Genomic DNA, 9,478 nt, shown 5'->3' with positions numbered 1-9,478 from the left:
GCGACGGGGAGGATAAGGGCGCCAGCTCCCCCCGCCTCCTCGGGCCTCTCTCCCACTCACCCCCGCTCCCTCTCGGCCTCTGCGCCTTCCTCCCCCGTCAGATCCACCTCCCTCTCCCCTTCGATCCCCACTGCCCGCGCGTGCTCGCCGCCGTTCACCGTCGTACTCGCGGCCACCGTGCCCCGATTGCCCCGACGACGTGCCCGGACGGCTCCCCGCCGTCGACTACGTCGACTACGCCATCGGGAACGAGCCGAGCGCCACTGCACCGACCTCCCCGAGCTCGTCTTCCCCGCACGGCCGCCGTCGATCGTCGCCGATTCCGGCTACCCCGTGCCCTCCCCGAGCTCACTGCCACTCCCTACGGCTCCGCTGTGAGCTCCAGCTTCTCCTCCCCCTCTCCGTTAGCTCGCCCGCGTTCCGTAGCTGCTCCCCCACGCGCGCCCGAACGCCGCGCCGCGGAGCTCGCCGCCGGCGGGTCTCCGGTGACCAAATGGTCACGGGCGTAGGCCCGCTAGCTCGACCGCGTCGTGCCGCACCCGCCTAGCTAGTTAGTTCGGCCGCTCGCGCGCTCTAACGCCGCACCCGCCCCAGCCCGTAGCACCTCGCCGCCGGCGAGCTCGTAGCACTCGCCCCCGCCCGTTCCAGCCCCTCCGGCCACCACCGTTGGACGCGCGACGCCGAGCCGCGTCGAACGCGCCCAACCACGACCCCGCAAACCCCCTGTACGTGAAACCCGCGTCCCTCCCGAGCCGCGCCGCCGCGTTTGGCTCGCCGGAGCCGCTCCGGCGCCGGCCGCCGACGTGGCTGGCCTGGGGCCACCCCCAGTGCCACTGCCAGTGGGCCCCGTGGGCCCCGTTGACTGGGTCAACCCAGTCAACGTGCTGACTGGGCAGGCCCAGCCACTGACATGCAGGCCCCGCCGCAAAATTAAAAAAAAAGAAAAAAAAGGAAAAGAAAAATGTTTTATAAATAAAAATAATTAGTTTAACTAATCACTCACTGACATATGGGGCCCACCCCCTCTAATTAGACTGTTAGATTTGTTTAAATAAGTATTAAACTAACAGAGGCTGACATGTGGGTCCCACTGGACCCACCTGTCTGGTTTGACTGGTCAGCCGACCTGTTGACCTGCTGACGTCAGCATTGCCTCATGGTGACGTCATATTTCATTTTTGCTTAATATAAATAATTCCAGAAATTCAAATAAACTTTGAAAATTCATATCTTTTAAACCGTAACTCGGATGAAAATGTTTTCTATATGAAAGTTGCTCAGAACGACGAGACGAATCCGAATACGCAGTCCGTTCATCCACCACACCTCCCTAACCTATCGAACTAGCAACTTTCCCCCTCCGGTCCGTCTGTCCGAAAACGCGAAACATCGGGAATACCTCCCGGATGTTCCCCCCCTTCACCGGTACCACCTACTGCCGCGTTAGGGCACACCTAGTACCGCTCATTGTCATGTCACGCATTGTCATGCTTATGTTTGCATTGTATTTACTGTTTCTTCCCCCTCTCCTCTCCGGTAGACTACGAGACCGACACTGCTGCTGCCCAGTTCGACTACGGAGTTGACGACCCCTCCTACTTGCCAGAGCAACCAGGCAAGCCCCCCCCCTTGATCACCAGATATCGCCTATTCTTCTCTATACTGCTTGCATTAGAGTAGTGTAGCATGTTACTGCTTTTCGATATCCTATCCTGATGCATAGCCTATCCTTGCTACTACTGTTGTTACCTTTACCTACAATCCTACATGCTTAGTATAGGATGCTAGTTTTCCATTAGTGGCCCTACATTCTTGTCCGTCTGCTGTGCTATACTATCGGGCCGTGATCACCTGGGCGGTGATCACGGGTATATACTTATATACTATATACATGGCACCTGTGATGACTAAAGTCGGGTCGGCTCGTAGGAGTACCCGCAAGTGGATCTTTGTGGCGGAGCGACAGGGCAGGTTGAGACCGCCTAGGTGAGAGGTGGGCCTGGCCCTGGTCGGCGTTCGCGGATACTTAACACGCTTAACGAGATCTTGGTATTTGATCTGAGTCTGGCCATTTGGTCTATACGCACTAGCCATCTACGCGGGAGTAGTTATGGGTATCCCGACGTCGTGGTATCAGCCGAAGCCTTCTTGACGTCAGCGACTGAGTGGCGCGCGCCGGATTGGACTGGAACGCCACTAGGCTAGGTCTGCTTCCGGCCGCGTACGCAACGTGCAGGTGTGCATAGGGCGATGGGCCCAGACCCCTGCGCGCATAGGTTTAGACCGGCGTGCTGACCTCTCTGTTGTGCTTAGGTGGGGCTGCGACGCGTTGATCTTCCGAGGCCGGGCATGACCCAGAAAAGTGTGTCCGGCCAAATGGGATCGAGCGTGTTGGGTTATGTGGTGCACCCCTGCAGGGAAGTTTATCTATTCGAATAGCCGTGTCCCTCGGTAAAAGGACGACCCGGAGTTGTACCTTGACCTTATGACAACTAGAACTGGATACTAAATAAAATACACCCTTCCAAGTGCCAGATACAACCCGGTGATCGCTCTCTAACAGGGCGACGAGGAGGGGATCGCCGGGTAGGATTATGCTATGCGATGTTACTTGGAGGACTTCAATCTACTCTCTTCTACATGCTGCAAGATGGAGATGTCCAGAAGCGTAGTCTTCGACAGGACTAGCTATCCCCCTCTTATTCTGGCATTCTGCAGTTCAGTCCACTGATATGCCCCTTTACACATATACCCATGCATATGTAGTGTAGCTCCTTGTTTGCGAGTACTTTGGATGAGTACTCACGGTTGCTTCTCTCCCTCTTTTCCCCCTTTCCTTTCTATCTGGTTGTCGCAACCAGATGTTGGAGCCCAGGAGCCAGACGCCACCGTCGACGACGACACCTACGACACTGGAGGTGCCTACTACTACGTGCAGCCCGCTGACGACGACCAGGAGTAGTTAGGAGGATCCCAGGCAGGAGGCCTCCGCCTCGTTCGATCTGTATCCCAGTTTGTGCTAGCCTTCTTAAGGCAAACTTGTTTAACTTATGTCTGTACTCAGATATTGTTGCTTCTGCTGACTCGTCTGTGATCGAGCAATTGTATTCGAGCCCTCGAGGCCCCTGGCTTGTATTATGATGCTTGTATGACTCATTTATGTTGTAGAGTTGTGTTGTGATATCTTCCCGTGAGTCCCTGACCTTGATCGTACACATTTGCGTGCATGATTAGTGTACGGTCAAATCGGGGGCGTCACAAGTTGGTATCAGAGCCGACTGCCTGTAGGAATCCCCCTTTCCACACTCCTTGGCCGAAGTCGAGTCTAGACGTTACAAAACTTTTACTAACATGGCTGTGTGTCTTACGGGCCCACGTCGCCATTGGGTGGTACTAGGATCTTTTACTCCTCGACCTTTACTCTGGGACTCTGAACTCTCTTCTACTCGGGTTAAACGAATTTACTAACTTTAACACTAGGATCCCGTGTCCGCGTTCACCCCAAAGTTGGATAAGCCATAGATGTTTCTTAGAATAGTATATTGAACAATTCACACACTGTCATTTGACTCCTTTGAAACGTCTTTGCTTTCAGATGGAATCCACGAGGCAGGTCGTTCGCCACACGACGGCCATTGGTGCCTCGGGATCACCTGCGGTGCTAGCTGAGATGATGACCTATCTGGGTTATCGTTGGCACCCTGAGTACACCGTCTACGAGGAGTACCAGGACTTTAACCAGGAGCAGTACCGTGCCATCGTCCACCTCTACTCTCGGGAGTACGACTCCACTACTGTGCTGCACACCGCACATGGTGTTGGTGTGACCATCGATATGGCTGTCCACGATGCTGCCTATGCTGCTCTGACACGTCTTCGTGGAGAGTATCAGGAGTTGGACACCTCCCCTTTCAGGCACATTGCTATCGCATCTGATGTTGGTGCGGAGGGATACTATACTGCTGCCTACTCCACTGTCACCCGAGAGCCCTTCTACCATCAGCACCTGGTTCTGCATGCTGATGGGCTGGATCGAGCTAACCGAGCTCTTCGCCACGAGATGTACACCACCCGTCAGCACCTTTACCATGCTCTGACGCTGCTGCACCCCTTTGTCCGATCTGGACAGGTACCGCGTACTGCGATCTACCCAGCCAGGACCGTGATGCCCCACGGTGTCGGTTGGCCAGAGGTGGGAGGCTACTCTCCCGCACTTGGCCCTCTTCTGCCACCTGAGCGTCGGGCTCTACACCTGAGTATCCGCGGCCCCCAGTCTGCTGACGTGGAGGGCTATCCGTTGCCTCACTACCAGCTGTCGAGCTACGATTACCTCCACAGTACCTCTTGGGACTGATGTAGGCTTGCTTGTAGTGTTAGAGGCATTCGCCGCGAGCCTGTGTGCCGCCTATGATGTTTTAGTCTATGTACTGAACTCTGTGTACTGAACTCTATGCATGACCCCTTTTGTAAGCTATGCCGACTACTATGTAGTAGCTATCGTGCTCCTTTCGTTATGCATGTTTCATCATGAATGATTCTGTCTTAGCACATATTCTCAATGCTGAACTACCCCTGTTATATATTAGCAGGATGGTTAGACCAGGTGGTTGTGGTCGTGGTGGCGATGCCCCACCACCACCTGAGTACATGGCTGGTATGATCCAACAGTTTGAACTGAACCGCCAGTTCATGGAAAATATGATGGCTCAGTTTTCTCGCCCCAATATGAACCAGCAGCCAGCCCAAGTGACTCTTCAAGATTTCATACGCCTCAACCCAACCATCTACCGCAGCTCAACTCAGCCTCTGGATGCTGATGACTGGCTACGTGACATCACCTATGAGATGGAGTCTACTGATGTAGCCCCTGCCAGCTATGTCACCTTTGCTTCCTTCTTCTTGAAGGGACCCGCAGCTCAATGGTGGGATAGCCACAGGCGTACTCTGCCAGCTGGAACAATCATCACATGGCCAGACTTCCAAGCAGCTTTCCGTGCCCGCTTCATCCCTCAAGGAGTCATGGACCGGAAGAAGCGTGAGTTCCGCAACCTCACCCAAGGCAACAAAACTGTCGAAGCTTATCAGCGGGAGTTTCTGGACTTGTCCCGCTATGCTGAAGAGGACATTGCAACTGATGCACGCAGACAGGAGAAGTTCCGTGATGGCCTTCAAGCTGACATCAAGCTCGCACTTCTAGTGCATGACTTTGCTGATTTCGCCACCTTGGTGAACAAGGCCATCAATGTCGAAACTGGTCTGCAGGAATACCAGAGCTCTCACAGGCGCAACCGTGACACGGTCTCATCTTCGGGCCCGCCCTCACAGAAGCGTAAGATATGGATCCCGAACAGCATGTACCGTCCAAATGCATCTGCCTCAAGGCAGACCTATGCTGCACCTTGTCTGCCTCCACCACCATCTAGGCAGTCAAGACTTCCAGCTCCACCATCCCAAGCTCCTGTTCCCACTCCGAATAATGGCTTGTGCTTCAGGTGTGGTCAACCAGGGCACCGTGCCAAAGAGTGCAACCAGAACCAGAATCAACTGGCCCTTCCAGCAACTGGCCGTGGTAACAATCAGCCCCGCAACAACAATACTAAGTCTTATGGTCGTGCTCATGCCAACCACGTTGATCTCAACGAAGCTCAAGACCAGCCTGCTACTGTGATGGGTACACTCCTCGTAAATTCAGTACCAGCATCCGTTTTATTTGATACAGGTGCATCGCATTCATTCATGTCAGAAGATTTTGCATACAAGCACGACGTTAAATGTGAGGAGATGAACACCTCTGTATTGGTCAAAACCCCCGTGGGACAGTGTCAAACCTCCTTGGTTGGCATCGATGTCCCCGTGGAAGTCGAAGGGCTGGAATTCTATGCCTCTCCCATTATCCTGAAGACGTCTAACATCGACCTCATTTTGGGTATGGATTGGTTGAAAGCGCATACTGCTTCTATAGTTTGCGCCACTAAAACCGTCCATCTGCTACACCCTTCAGATGAAATAGTTGCCTACCAAGCTATTCTAGTGCAAAATGCCGAGGCAAGGCTCTATGCATTGAATGCATTGAACGCTGCACCACTCGAGGGCATTGAAAACATTCCCGTCGTGCGTGAATTCCTCGACGTCTTTCCTGAAGAACTTCCAGGGATTCCCCCTGCTAGAGCTGTCGAATTCATCATCGACTTGAAACCAGGCACCACTCCTATAGCCAAGCGACCCTACAAAATGCCGCCGCATGAACTCCTTGAGCTTAAGGAGGAAATCGATAAATCTCTTCGCAAAGGATTCATTCGCCCTAGTTGCTCTCCTTGGGGAGCACCTTCTCTCTTTGTCAAGAAGAAGGATGGGACAAACCGGTTAGTTCAAGACTACCGTCCTATAAACCAAGCTACCATTCAGAATAAATACCCTCTTCCTCGGATCAATGATCTGTATGATCAACTGGCGGGTTCGTCAGTGTTCTCTAAGCTCGACTTGAGGTTGGGCTACCACCAGATCCGTGTTCGCGAAGAGGATATCCCAAAGACCGCCTTCGTGACTCGCTATGGTTCATACGAGTACACCGTCATGTCTTTCGGGTTAACCAATGCTCCAGCCACCTTCTCTCGTCTGATGAACTACATATTCATGGATTACCTCGACAAGTTCGTCGTGGTTTATCTGGATGATATCCTGATATTCTCCAAGAACGAAGAAAAACATGCTGAACATCTTCGACTTGTGCTGGAAAGGCTACGAGAGCATCAACTATATGCCAAGTTCTCTAAATGTGAATTCTGGCTACCGGAAGTAACCTATCTTGGGCATGTCATCTCTAAGGATGGTATTGCCGTCAACCCCGAGCGAGTTCAGGCTATTCTTGATTGGACTCCTCCCAAGAACGTTAAGCAAGTCAGAAGTTTTCTCGGTCTCGCCAGCTATTGCCGTCGATTTGTCGAGAACTTCTCCAAGATCGCCAGGCCTCTGACTAACCTGTTACATAAGGGCGTCAAGTTCCAATGGACAGACAAATGTCAGGAAAGTTTCCAGGCACTCAAAGACAAGTTGACTTCTGCTCCAGTTCTAGCTCCACCTGATACTAAGAAGGACTTCGTCATTTACTGCGACGCTTCCCGTCAAGGATTAGGCTGTGTCCTAATGCAAGACCGCAAAGTGATTGCTTATGCCTCTCGACAATTGCGCCCTCACGAAGAGAACTACCCAGTTCACGACCTCGAACTTGCTGCTGTCATTCATGCGCTGAAGCAGTGGCGACATTACCTTCTCGGTAATCGTTGCGAGATCTTCACTGACCACCAAAGCCTGAAGTATCTGTTTACTCAGCCAGATCTGAACCTCCGTCAGCAGAGATGGATGGAGCTTGTTGCAGACTTTGACTTGGGTATTTCCTATACGCCAGGCAAGGCTAATGTAATGGCTGATGCCTTGAGCCGCAAGTCTTACTGCAACCACCTTCAGGTTCACAAAGTTCAGCCCTCGCTTGTTGAAGAATTCAGGAAGCTGAACCTCCATATTGTTCCTCCGGGTGCACTCGCTCCCCCTCCTAAGGAGTTTGGCAAGGTGAACCTCCACGTTGTTACCCAGGGTTCCCTCAATACCCTAGTTGCTAAACCAGATCTCGAGGACAGCATCAAAAGGCTACAGAAGTATGACTCTGAAGCCCACAAGATTAAGCGCTACCTCACAGAAGGAAAGCCCTCATTCTTCACCATTGCTGAAGATGGCACACTATACTTCAAGGGCCGCCTAGTGGTGCCATGTGCAGAGAAAAACCTGGATATGACACAGGAAGTTATGAAAGAAGCTCATGATACGCCTCTTTGTATCCATCCTGGTAGCACAAAGATGTACCAAGACATCCGTCAGAGATTCTGGTGGTCTAATATGAAGCAAGACATTGCTCGTTATGTTGCTGAGTGTGACGTTTGCCGTCGTATCAAAGCAGAACATCAAAGGCCTGCTGGAACTCTGCAACCTATCTCTATTCCTGAATGGAAATGGGACCATGTTGAGATGGACTTCGTCACTGGATTTCCCAAATCACAGAAAGGTAATGATGCTATTCTTGTCGTCATTGACCGGCTTTCCAAAGTTGCACATTTTCTGGCAGTCAAAGAAACGATCACTGCTAGCCAGTTGGCAACACTCTATATGTCCAGGATTGTTTCACTCCACGGTATTCCATTGGTTATCAGTTCAGACCGTGGCAGCTTATTCACTTCAAGATTCTGGGCAAGTTTCCAAGAAGCTATGGGAACTCATCTGTCATTCAGTACTGCGTTTCATCCTCAATCGCAAGGACAAGTTGAACGCGTCAACCAAGTTCTCGAAGACATGCTTCGAGCTTGCGTTATTTCCTTCGGCAAGAAATGGGAGGAATCTCTCCCGTATGCTGAGTTCTCTTATAATAATAGCTATCAAGCTAGTCTGAAGATGGCCCCCTTCGAAGTGTTATATGGACGAAAGTGCCGAACCCCTCTGAACTGGTCAGAAACTGGGGAACGTCCACTCTTCGGTCCGGATATTATCCAAGATGCCGAAGAACAAGTCCGCATTATTCGCGAGAATCTCAAGACTGCTCAGTCACATCAGAAGAGTCAGTATGACCGTCATCATAAAGACATGGTCTATCAACCTGGCGAAAAGGCTTATCTTCGAGTCACACCTATGAAGGGTGCTCACCGCTTCGGGATCAAGGGCAAACTAGCTCCTCGCTATATTGGCCCATTCACTATTCTCGAAAGGCGTGGAAAAGTGGCATACCAACTGGAACTACCGCCGAACCTTTCTCAGGTTCACGATGTGTTCCATGTGTCACAGCTCCGCCGTTGCTTCAAGGATCCAATCCGAGCTGTGGATCATGAAGTGCTCGAATTGCAGCAAGACCTCTCCTATAAGGAGCATCCGGTCCGCATTCTCGACCAAGCTGAACGCCGCACACGTCAGAAGGCGATCAAGTTTCTCAAAGTCCAGTGGTCGCACCATTCTGAAGATGAGGCCACTTGGGAACGAGAGGATCGTCTGCGCGAAGAATACCCCGCACTGTTTCCTTCTACCTCCTAAATCCCGGGACGAGATTTCTTGTAGTGGAGGAGATTTGTAACACCCTGAGAATCATGCTACATTAACTCCCTGTGATTAAGCTAATCATGTTGCTAAACAGGGCTTGATCACATTTGAATCACATTCCTTTTCAAACTCCTAGATCAAACTTCAATTAAATTTAAAAGTGGAAAATAAAAGTTTTCAAAAATTTAAACAAAAATGTTCAGTGGGTGCCAAATAATACACTGGTAATTATGGTGGAGAAAACACATTTTTATAAAATACCTAAATACTTTTAAATGAAATAAAACAGAAAAGAAAATAAGCAAATAAAAAGAAAACAGAAAACAGAACAGACAAAGGAAAGAAAAAAAAAGAGAAGGCCCTTCACCCCCCCCCCACTGGACCCCCGGCCCAAACTGGGCCG

The sequence above is a fragment of the Triticum aestivum genome, chromosome 7D (genome assembly GCF_018294505.1).
Source record: "Triticum aestivum cultivar Chinese Spring chromosome 7D, IWGSC CS RefSeq v2.1, whole genome shotgun sequence".
Lineage (NCBI taxonomy): Eukaryota > Viridiplantae > Streptophyta > Magnoliopsida > Poales > Poaceae > Triticum > Triticum aestivum.
The sequence above is the reverse complement of the archived record's forward strand: the minus strand, read 5'-3'. Positions refer to the sequence as shown.